Source organism: Dipodomys spectabilis, unplaced genomic scaffold (genome assembly GCF_019054845.1).
Source record: "Dipodomys spectabilis isolate Male_0828 unplaced genomic scaffold, ASM1905484v1 ptg000173l, whole genome shotgun sequence".
Taxonomy (NCBI): domain Eukaryota; kingdom Metazoa; phylum Chordata; class Mammalia; order Rodentia; family Heteromyidae; genus Dipodomys; species Dipodomys spectabilis.
Window position 1 is genome coordinate 11,608,354 of NW_024870850.1, and position 12,209 is coordinate 11,620,562.

Below are 12,209 nucleotides of genomic sequence, written 5' to 3' on the forward strand. Positions count from 1 at the left end.
TTTTCAGCGTTTCAATGAATATGAATATGTGGGCTTTTCTCTGAGACAATAGTTTCCCGACCCTGAGCGGTGCCCAGCTTGCCGGGTGCGATGGCAGTCGCATACTGATGCCTGCGGTCCAGCGTGCAGGGAAGGTGTGTGTTCTGAGTTTCTCCACCAGCCACGTTCCCCACTCCTCAGCGCTCAGGTCAGGATTTCAGACGTCAGCGTCAGTCGCTGCTTCTCTTGTTTCTTTTGGTCTGAGACCGGGACTCAAATTCAGTGGCCGATGCTTTTGCCCACTGGCTGGTGGTGCTCTCCCAGCTGAGCCAGGACTCCGGTCTCCAGAGCTGACTTTCTTGCGAGCACCATGGTTTCTATTGTGCTCTCGCCTCGCGGCAGGCAAATCAAGTGTGTGCCATGGCGCTGCTTTCGTACCAGCTCGTAAAATCCCCCCTGGTGATGCAGCTCAGCGTGAGCTGCGGAGTCCCTGGAAGCTCAGAGCGATTCACGGCCACAGAGCAGAGTCTCCTCGGTCACCATCACTGTGGGCAGCTGTGACTGTCATCGCGTTCTCTCATTGGCTACGTTCACTGTGACATCACAAAGGTTTCTGGAGGCAGGAAGTGAGTCTAGAATTTCCCAGGCTCCTGTGGGGCAGCCGTGGTGATGGGGAAGAGGATTTTCCCCCAGGGCCTGCGCATTGTCCAGGACACGGTGATGTCCTGACCTCATGGACTTCCTCTCTGACCCCCTCTCGTGCGGCTCCTAACTGGCTCATGCAGAGCTTTGCGGTGCATGTGGTAGAGCACCTGCTCTGAGTGAAAAAGCCCAGGCACAGTGCCCTGAGTTCAAGTCCCAGTATCAGAACACACACACACACACCTCATTAATCCTAATTTAATTAAGTGGAAATCTTGTGTGTGTGTGTGTGTGTGTGTGTGTGTGTGTTGCTCCTGGAGCTGGAACTCAGGGCCTGGGTGCTGTTCAGCAAGGCTAGTGCTCTGCTACTTGGGCCACAGTTAGACTTCTGGTCTAGTTGTTGCTAGTTTATTGGAGTTGAGAGTCTCACAAACTTTCCTGCACAGCTGGAGTTGAAGCACAGTCTTCGGCCTCGACCTTCCACGTAGCTAGGATGTCAGCATCCTGAGAATCAGTTTATTGAGACATCAGGAGTTTGTGGAGGCCAGGAAATCAGTGAAGTAAAGTTGTTCATTCGTAGACTTCTGAAAACTCTTAGTGGAGGGCTGTGCTAGGCTATGAGTTAGGCTGATGCGAGCGAGGAGAGTGAATGGAAGCACATTAATGACTGCTTTACGTTATGCTGGGCCAAGTGCCTTGGGAACAGCAAATCTCAGAACGGAAAAAAAAAATTGCTTCTTGGCAGTGACATCCCTAAGGGAGAATTATGCACTCAGGACTGGAATAAGAAGAAGGGGACGAGTCTAATGAGCAGACCTGCCAGAAATCATTCTGACACCATCTTAACTGTGGACAGCCTTTTTATTTTTTAGCCTGCCTCTAGCTTGGGGACCGATGCTTGCACCCTCGTGGTTACTTATTATGCCTGGATGTATAGCTTAATCTCCATCACATAGTAAATGATCAAAAAAGGGATTTTTAAATTTTCCAAGTGGAGACCTTCTATTCAGAGAACCCACATCAGTGAGTTGGAGCCCAGCAGTGTTGGCCAGATATCTATGAGTCTATGAGACAGTTGTCAAGAATATTGACCAGAGGTCACCTTGACCCAAGGTAGCCCAGCCAAGACCTGAGCGCTGCTCGTGATCGCTTGCTGGTTTGATGAATGCATGGATGTGTTCGTGTCCAGGGCCAGGAAGGGGCAGGAACTCAGTGGTGTAGGTCAGTGTTGACAATGCCAAGTGCTGGCCGTGGAGACACAATGAGAGGAGGACGGAAAGAGTGTTTCATCAGATGGGAGAGAAAAAAGAGCTTATTACCTACGCAGGAAAATACAGCGACTTGAGGTGGAGCAAGATTTTCATTTGCTCATATTCCCTGGTGCATTTATCATATTTCCCCTGGAAGATTCTAGTTTACGATTTCCCTATTGACTTTTGGAGTGATATGTTGCTCAAAATTTTTTTTAACTCGGACTTTGTTTTCTTGCTTATTATATTTGCCTTCTGACCTAGAACATTCTGATAATTTTCAGGATGCTTTTGCCATCTATTAATTTTATTTTGTTGGTCATGGGGCCTGAACTTTGGGCCTGGGCACTGTCCCTGAGCTGCTTCTGCTCAAGGCAAGCGCTCTACCACTTGAGCCACAGCACCACTTCCAGCTTTTTCTGCTTATGGGGTGCTGAGGAATCAAACCCAGGGCTTCATGCATGCTAGGTAAGCACTCTATCACTAAGCCACCTTCACAGTCCCAACTTACCTTTGTTTTCTTCTGGTGCTAATCCTGGGATTTGAACTTAGGGCCTGGGCACTGTCCAAAGGCTGTCACTCTATTACTTGAGCCACAGGATTTTCGAGGGTTAACTGGAGACAAGAATTTCACAGACTATCCTGCCCAGGCTGGCTCAGTCTCTTGAGTAGCTAGGATGACAGGTGAGAGCCATCAGGGTTGAAATGGTGTTTAAACACTTTTAGCTCTTAGACAAAGATGGAGAATGGGACAAGAATTCAAAGTCTGGGAGGAGTCACGTATGAAACTCCAGAATTCAGGTCTTGACTGTAGAATGTGTATATGCGGTATTTTATTTTTGCCAGGCTAGTATTGCTTAGCTCTCTCAACCATGTTTTTCTCGTTGTTGCTAGTTACTTCAAGTCCACGTGGCCAACGAATAACTCTTGGACATCAGAATTTCTACTTCTGGGACTTTCAGAGGACGCTGGACTGCAGCCCTTTCTCTTTGGGCTGTTCTTGTCCATGTACCTGCTCACTGTGCTCGGCAATCTGCTCATCATCCTGGCCATCATCTCCAACTCCTATCTGCACATGCCCATGTACTTTCCTCTCCAACCTGTCCCTCGTGGACACGGGTTTAACTTCTACCACCGTCCCCAAGGTGCTGCTGAACATCCACACAGACACCAAGGTTATCACGTACGAAAGCTGCATCACCCAAATGCAGTTCTTCATCATCGTTATGGATTGGACATCTCTTTGCTGACCCTGATGGCCTAGGGCCGCCATGTGGCCATCTGTCACGCCTGCGTTACGCGGCCATCATGGATTCTAAGCTCTGTGCGTGGTGGTTCTTCTCTTGGGTTTGAATGTTCTTCACTCTATGTTATGGAGCTTCCAGTGTTACAGCCGTGCTTCTGCACTGCTGTGGCGATCCCACGCTTTTTCTGGGAGCTGAACCAGGTCGTCCGCCATGCTTGTTCTGACCCCTTCCTTCATGATGTGCTGATGTATCTGGCAGCTGTGTTCCTGGCTCTGTCCCCTGGCTGGCATTCTGTACTCCTCCTCCAAGATCGTTTCCTCCGTCTGTCAAATCTCACCAGCTCAGGGCAAGTACTAAGCTGTTTCCACCTGTTCTTCACACCACTCCATGCTCTCCTTATTTTATTGCTCCTGTCTAGGCATGACCACTACTCCCACTGTGACCCAAAACACACTCCACGGCCACGGCCTCGGTGATGTACACGGTGGTCACCCCCATGCTGAACCCCTTCATCTACAGCCTCAGGAACCCAGACATCAAGAGGGCTCTGAGAAGACTCTTCAAGGTAGGAAGAATGGAAGCGGACCTTGTACGGAGCCTGGAGCATTTGCCCGGGATGACGAGAGCTGCAGAGTCAGACTGTGACTGTTGATGCTACAGAGGTAGAAATGACTGCCTGTATCCGACTCCCAGAATGGCTCCTTGTTGCTATCAGCTTTTCTATGGAATCCACTTGCAAAATGTGCTTTCCTATGCTTGATGCTAGTCAACGCACCCCTCCCCAAATACCCATCTTTGGATCAGAAATAGCTGGAACTCCCCACTTATCGCCGAGGACATAATTTTATAAACAATCTCCTCTTGATGATATAAATGCCACTCGATAAATGATCTTTTTTTAAAGAACAGCCATCCATTGAACAACTATGGGGAGGAGAAAAATCTTCATTTTGCAACTAAGAAGATAAAAATGTTATCATGGAAAAGGAGATTTTCTCCTTTCTTGGGACTCTGTGATTCCTTCTTGTCGTGTCCTTGCGTCCCTTCTGAATGGCATGGCTGTTCAGCGCTCGGTGAGTGACTGTGGTGAGCAGGTTGTATTCCCGTGCTCGAGGTCCTGTTTCCATTCTGCTCAGTTTTTCCGTTTGCCCAACTTTATCTTGGACAATCCCTCCCCAGAGGCATCTCTGTCATCTTCTCCCCAGATGCATATGAGGGAGTATCGATACCTTTTTCCTATGTTTTAATTAGTAGGTATTTACTGTACAATTGTGGTATTTCCAAGCGTCTACATGACATACACACACTGGTCATATCCACTCCATTCTTTTTATTCTTTTTTTTCCCCCCTCTTCTCATTTTTAACTTCCTTGAGAAAAAGCAAGTCCTGGCTGGGAAGGTGGCTTCATGGTAGAGTGCTTGCCTAGCACTCATGAAGCCCTGGGTTTGATTCCACATAAACAGAAAAAGGCAGAAGGGTGCTGTGGCTCAAGTGGTACAGTGCTACTAGCCTTAGCAAAAGCAGCTCAAGGACAGTGCCCAGGCTCTGAGTTCAAGACCCAGAGCCGGGAGCTGGCGGCTCAGGCCTGTAGTCCTAGCTACTCAGGAGGCTGAGATCTGAGGATTACAGTTCAAAGCCAGCGCAGGCAGGAAAGTCCATGAAACTCTTATCTCCAATAAACCACTAGAAAACCAGAAGTGGCGCTGTAGCTCAAGTGGTAGAGTGCTCGCCTTGAGCTGAAGAGCTGAGGGACAGCGCCCAGCCCCAAGTTCAAGCCCCATGACTGACAAAAAAAAAAAAGACCCAGGACTGGCAAAAAAAAAAGAAAAGAAAAGAAAAAGCTGGTCCTAAGGCTTGAACTTGGGACCTGGGCACTGTCTTTGAGCTCTTTTGCTCAAGGTTGACTCTACCACTTGAGCTACAGCTCTACTTCCAGCTTTTTGGTGGCTGCCAAGGTCTTCTCCATCTTGGCCTCCAGTGCGGGCCTCCTAGGCTGCATCTTTGCCCCTAAGTGCTACATCATCTTGTTGAGACCAAATAGAATTTCTATGCAAGGATTTGGGGAAAGTCACATTCTGGGAGAAATAAAGCTTCTTAAGATAAACATATGGAATCCTTAGAATCCACAGAGTCTCCTAGGCAATTCTATACTATTTTGTATGTCCACATTCAATTGAATTTTAGTAGATTCTTCAATGAATAAGTCACTCATTCATTTCAATGGCAGTGTTAGAAATTTCAAGCAAGATTTTCTAAATTTGAATTTTATTTTGGATATATTCTTGGTTCTTCTTATTTAAAGTGCATTGAATGCTTTCCTTCTCATTTTGGTTTACACTTTTTTTGTCAGTCATGGGGCTTGAACTCTGGGCCTGGGCGCTGTCCCTCAGCTCTTCAGCTCAAGCCCAGCACTCTACCACTTGAGCCACAGTGTCACTTCTGGTTTTCTGGTGGTTCATTGGAGATAAGAGTATCACAGACTTGGGGCTGGGAAGGTGGCTCAGTGGTAGAGCGCTTGCCTTGCATGCCTGAGGCCCTGGGTTCAATTCCCTAGCACCACATAAGCAAAAAGAAAAAAGCCGGAAGTGGCGCTATGGCTCAAGTGGTAGAGCGCTAGCCATGAGCTGAAATGCTGAGGGACAGCGCCCAGGCCCAGAGTTAAGGCCTCACAACCGGACCCAAAAAAAAAAAAAAAAAAGAGTATCACAGACTTTACTTCCAGGCTGGCTTTGAACCTCGATTCTCAGATCTCAGCCTCCTGACTAGCTAGGATACAGGCGTGAGCCACTGGTGCCAGGTTTCCAAGTTGTTGTTTTTTTAACCAGCACCAACACAGAGATTATAATAAAGGCACATGACCTCACCTCATCTCTCTGACAATTAGCCAAGGTTTCAAGTCTTTTATAAATCAAACGGAATTCTCCACCTTGACAAGGCCCTGCCCTTCCCCTTCTGCTCATCCCTAACCTGACCTACTGTACAGCCTCAAAAAACAGGTGGTCCTTGGAGTCACCAATACTTACAGAATGGTAATAAATCAAGAGGATTTTGTTGTCGTTGTTGTTGTTTGGAGGTTGGTTGTTTGGGCTTTTGTGTGTGTGTGTGTGTTGGTCTTAGAGTTTGAACTGGGCCTCAGAGCTGTCCCTGAACTTGTCCTCAAGACTAATGCTCTGCCACTGGAGCCACAGCTCTACTTCTGGCTTTTTGGTGATTCATTGGATTTAAGAGTTTCAAAGGGTGGGGGGGGGGGGGCTGGGAAGGTGGCTCAGTGGTAGAGCGCTTGCCTTGCATGCCTGAGGCCTGGGTTCGATTCCTCAGCACCACATAAGCAAAAAGAAAAAAAGCCGGAAGTGGCGCTGTGGCTCAGGTGGTAGAGCGCTAGCCTTGAGCTGAAGAGCTGAGGGACAGCGCCCAGGCCCAGAGTTCAGGCCCCATGACCGGACCCAAAAAAAAAAAATAAAGTTTCACAGATTTCTCTGCCTGGACCCAGCACTGCAGCCCTTGGTCTTCAGCCTCTTCCTGTCCGCGTACCTGGTCACCGTGCTGGGGAGCCTGCTCATCATCCTGGCCGTCGGCTCCCACGCCCACCTCCACACCGCCATGTGCTTCTTCCTCTCCACCCTCTCCATCACAGACCTCTGCATCAGCACCACACCATCCCCAAGATGCTGCGGACATCCAAGCCCGGGGCCACAGCGCCTCCTACCCCGGGTGCCTCTCCCAGCTCGGCTTTGTCTTGGTGTTTGGCTGGCTAGAGAACTGTCTCCTGGCGGCGACGGCCTATGACCGCTACGTGGCCATTTGTCAGCCCCCGAGGTCTCCCATCGTCATGAGCACGCGCGTCTGCGTCCTCCTGGCCCTGCTCTGCCTGGGCATCGCCTCGGGCAACGCCCTGCTCCACACGCTGATGCTGCTCCGGCTGGCTTTCGGCCCGGATGTGGAAATAGCCCATTTCTTCTGCGAACTCGTCCAGGTCATCGGCCTCTCCTGCTCCGACGCGTCCATCCACACCCTGCTGGTGCATTCGGGGACCAGCCTGCTCGCCGGTGTGCCTCTCTTGGGGATCATCTTCTCCTACAGTCACATCGTCCCCTCCGCGCTGAGGATCCCAAGCGGGAGGGGAAGGCGCAGAGCTTCCTCCTCCTGTGGCTCTCACCGCTCCGTGGTGTGCTTATTCTATGCGACAGGCATCGGGGTGTACATGAGCTCCCCACTAAAAATGCCATGGCTTCCGTGATGTATATCGTGGTCCCTCAAATGCTGAACCCCTTGTGTACAGCTGGAGGAACAGGGAAATGACGGGAGCCCTGAGACAGCTCATCACTGGGTGCCACCTGCGCGGTGAGCGCGTCAATCTCCATCAACTGTGGTTGTTCAGAATCGGAGAAATACCGGGGAGACGGAATACTGAGCTCTTCTAGCCTTGTTCTGGGGGGGGGGGAGGCTAGGCACCAGTGGCTCAGGAGGCTGAGATGTGAGGATCACTGTTTGAAGCCAGCCCAGACAGAAAAGTCCCCGTTAGATTCTTATTTTGCAGAAGCAGAAGCAGAAGCAGCAGAAGCAGGAGGAGGAGGAGGAGGAGGACGAGGACGAGGAAGAGGGGAGGAGGCGGAGGTGGAGGCGGAGGAGGAGGAGGAGGAGGAGGAGGAGGAGGCGGTGGCATTGTGGCTCAAAATAGTTGAGAGCTAACCTTGAGCAAAATGGCTCAGGGACTGTTCCCAGGCCCAGGTCCTGAATTCAAGCCCCAAAACTGGCATCATAAGGAAAGAAAGAGAGAGAAAGAAAAAAAGGAAGGAAGGAAGAGAGGGAGGGAGGGAGGGAGGAAGGAAGGAAGGAAGGAAGGAAGGAAGCAAGGAAGGAAAGAAGAAAGGAAGGGAGGAAGGGAGGAAGGGAGGGAAGGAGAGAAAGGAAAGAAAGCAAGAAAGAAGGAAGGGAGGGAGGGAGGGAAGGAAGGAGATCATAAGGAGAAAGTAGATTCAGCCGGTTCCCGTGGTTGGAACTTCCTGCCTTGCAACCCGCAGCTTGCTGATAGACATCGACTGTAATTCAAATGAGCACATAACTAGATAAACCACTGACGTGTCCCTGGAAAATGGCAGCCTCAGGAAATCATGCTCATCTCCCCTTACTCAGTTCCATCACTCAATTTTTTTTTTCTTTCTGTTGGTCATGGGGTTTGAACTCTGGGCCTGGGCGCTGTCCCTCAGCTCTTCAGCTCAAGGCTAGCGCTCTACCACTTGAGCCACAGCACCACTTCCAGTTTTCTGGTGGTTTTATTGGAGATAAGATTTACAGCCCTTCCTGCCTCGGCTGGCTTTGAACCGTGATCCTCAGATCTCAGCCTCCTGAGTAGCTAGGTTGACAAGCATGAGCCATGGGCTCATCACACAATTTGACATCTCAGTGCCAAGGGGATGGTTTGGAAATTAATTGCTTTTGTTTTTGTTTTTGTGTTTGTCCTGTGGCTTGAATTCAGGGCCCATGCTCTGTTCCTGAGATTTTATGCTCAAGGCTAACTCTTTAACACTTGAGTCACACCTCCACTTCTGGCTTTTTGGTTGTTCCTTGGAGATAAGGATCAAATGAATTTTTCTGTCCAGGCTGGCTCCAAACTGTGATCCTCAGATCTCAGCCTCCTGAGTAGCTGGGATTACAGGCATGAGCTACCAGTGGCCAGAGAAATCTTAGACTTTGGAGAAAGCTTAAATGGAGAGTTGGGATAAAACAAGACTAGTAATAACTCCTGATTCAATTGACATTTAACTAGGTATCTTGGGAATAATCCAAAAGTAAGTAAATATGCTTTCTTGGTAAATTCCCCCAGGAGGGAAATGAACCTAAAGTGCAGATTCACAGTTCTGTGAACACCTCTGCCATTGCCATTGTCCGTGTGTGTGTGTGTGTGTGTGTGAGAGAGAGAGAGAGAGAGAGAGTGTCCCTGGCTGGGCCACACAAGCTGGCTAGCTTTGGGGTACCCCATCTTAGCTCCAGACCCAATGCTAATCCACTCCCTGCCATCTTCCATCCTTCACTGGTATTGGGGAGAATTCTTCCCACACAGGACCTTCCACTCATGAAATCCCACCCAGGGGAGTCTGAGAGCCCAGCTGGTGCCGAGGAAGAGCTGCGGACAGACAGAAGCCTCCGACGTTTACCTAAGGTCGAGAGAGAGCCACCGCAGCCGGGCCCAGGGCTGAGAGGCGGCTGCGGCCACTGCTAGCTTGGTTAATTCACTCGCTGATGCTGAGCGCAGCCATGGAGGTCGTCCTGGGCTGGGAACGGACAGCAACGGCAGCCCAATTAGAGGAGGATCGAGATGCATAAAACCATCTCCCACAGGTAGATCAGGGTCCACGGACTTTGCAGATATTTAGGGAAAAGAGAGGAGAACCTTGCGGTGAGCTGAGGGCGTTTATGATTTGTGAGATGGAGAACCACTGAAATTCGTTTTCTTGCTGTGATCATTTGCCTATTTTCTATACTCAGCGGCATTTGGAGGACATTTTCTAGATTGGTTGTAGATATAACTTTGGATTCTTTCTAGATAGACCCCCCTTTTAAATGTTACCCCGAGGAATATTTCTGTCTTTGTGCATTCAGAGTGATTCTGTCCAGCCAGGAACTTTATGTGGAGTTTTCTCAATATGTCCTTAAAGCTCGTTATTTACTCTCATAGCAAGGTCTTTTCTCCTCTGAGTTTTTAAAAAGTCTGTGAAGCAGGTGACTTACTGTATTTCCCTTCGGATAAACAGCAATGTATGTTGTCACCTAACCCATCAAAAGTGTCCCCAACTCAATACAAAGACAACCTTGTCAGAAGTGAAATGGCATGCTGGCATGCTAAAGACTTGGGGTGTGTATGTGTGTGTGTGTGTGTGTGTGTGTGTGTCCTGGAGCTTGAACGCAGGGCCAGGGTGCTGTTCCTGAGCTTTTTCACTCTAGGGCTCTACCACTTGAGCCACAGCTCCACGGCTAGATTTATTTTGGTATTTAACTGGAGATAGAGAGTCTCACAGAATTTCCTGATTTGGCTGGCTTTGAACCACAATCCTCAGATCTCAGCCTCCTGAATAGCTAGGATGACAGATATAAGCCACTGGTGCCTGATGAGACCTGGTTTGTTTGTTTGTTTTTTTGCTGGATGTGGGGCCTGAACTCTGGGCCTGGGCGCTGTCCCTCAGCTCTTCAGCTCAAGGTGAGCGCTCTACCACTTGAGCCACGGTGCCACTTCCAGCTTTTTCTGCTTATGTGGTGTTGAGGAATCGAACCCAGGGCCTCATGCATGCAAGGCAAGCACTCTGCCACTGAGCCACCTTCCCAGCCCAGATCTGGTATTTTTTTTTATTGTTTCAGAAAAATGACACACACTAGCTGGACATTTACAATGGGCCACATTTTAGGGAAGCATTCTTTATACATTCTTTCATTTCTAGGCCAGCACCAATGAGATTAGGAACTCTTGATTGCATTACATTATCAGTATAATATGTGCATATGCTTAGTTATTAATACCACTATTAATGCTTAATACAGTTGTTGTACACTTAGTTTCACCTTCCCCTCACTGCCATTTTCTGTATGGCAGAATCTGTCCTTTTCTTTCATTTTACTCCATATTTGACTATACTCGTAGAGGAGTACATTCGCATACCTCTGTGGAAATGCAAAGGAGAACAGAGAAAGTGATCTGCTGCTCATTTGGTCTTACATAACAGACACAAAAAAGCAAGATGTGCACCAAAAATAACATGCAATATGTTGGGTTTTGTGAGCTGGGCCTGTCATGATCAACAGCATGTCTTCCTAATGCATCCATTTCCTGAGGACAGGATCTCATTCTTTTTGTGAGTGTGCCCATCCCTGAGCTTTTCTGCTCAAGGCTAATGCTCTACTACTTGAGCCACAGCTCCACTTCCAGTTTTCTTTTTGGTGTTTATTGGAGATGAGTCTCACAGACTTTTGTGACCCGGCTGGCTTCAAACTACAATCCTCAGATCTCAGCTTCCTGAGTAGCTGGGATGCCTGGCCTCTGAATACTTATTTCATTCTTATTCATCCATTCATGTGTTGTTGGGAACTACTACAACAAACACGGTGATGCAGGGGTCTTTCTGGTCCAGACCTTCCCCACAAGCTCTCTTCTTTTCACCTGCTTGAAAACATCTCCCTCTTCCTGTAGAAGACAGGTTCCAGTTCATCCCCTGGGAAGGAAGTCACCTGAAAACGTGGCCCGAAGCAGCCACCACACAGTCACCCCTACCCGCCTACCGGGCTTTGTGGTGCTTTCTGAGCTGAGTGATTCAGTCTTCATGGCTTAGGTTCCAATTTTGGCCCCGCTCTTTGCTTCCTATTTGACGTCAACATCCCTTCCCTATCTCCCCAAACCCTCCCATGCGTGCTCCATAGTATCCCGCAGAGATCTCCCTAGAGTTCACCCTCTTCCCACTGTCCTGCAATACAAGGCTGACATCACAGGCTGCAACACACTCACTCACACACACATCACACACACGCTCACTCACACACACATCACACACACACACACTCACACACATTCTCACACTCACACACACACACTCACACACACTCACACACACTCACACTCACACACTCACTCACTCTTTGGTGATCTCTCTGACCGAATCGTCCTCCCTCTCCCCTCCAGTGTCTGACCACAGCTCACGTCCAGCCTCAGCCTTCTTTCAATTGCTCACAGGTTCTGATTTTTAAAATGCTCTTTTCTGGGCATTCAGGGTTTCTGGAAGAAAACAAATCCTTAGCTCTGGATTCCCGAGATCTCTCCCCATTTTCCTGGCGATCGCGCACACGGAGATTCCAGCTTGGTCTCTCTGGCTTCTGGGGCAGGAAATCAGAACTTCCGGTTCCGAAGGGACGCCACTCACCGACTTCCGGTTTCCGGATTCTGGGGCGATTCACTTCCGGCGTAGGCCTCTACCAGGGGCTGCCTCAGAAGCGCTCAGTCTCCCCATCCCAGAGCTCGGGACTGGCAGAGCTGGGTGGATTGCTGATCTTTCAAAGAATCAAGAGTAGGGAAGCCAAGAAGGCTGTCTGCAAGTTGAAACAATGCGA

At 49.2% G+C, this 12,209-nt stretch overlaps 2 pseudogenes; both read left to right on the plus strand.

Moving 5' to 3' along the window:
- The first annotated feature begins 399 nt into the window (after positions 1 to 399).
- On the plus strand, positions 400 to 3,770 carry LOC122119651 (annotated as a pseudogene).
- A 403-nt stretch (positions 3,771 to 4,173) lies between these two features.
- Positions 4,174 to 7,540, plus strand: LOC122119652 (annotated as a pseudogene).
- Positions 7,541 to 12,209: the final 4,669 nt, after the last annotated feature.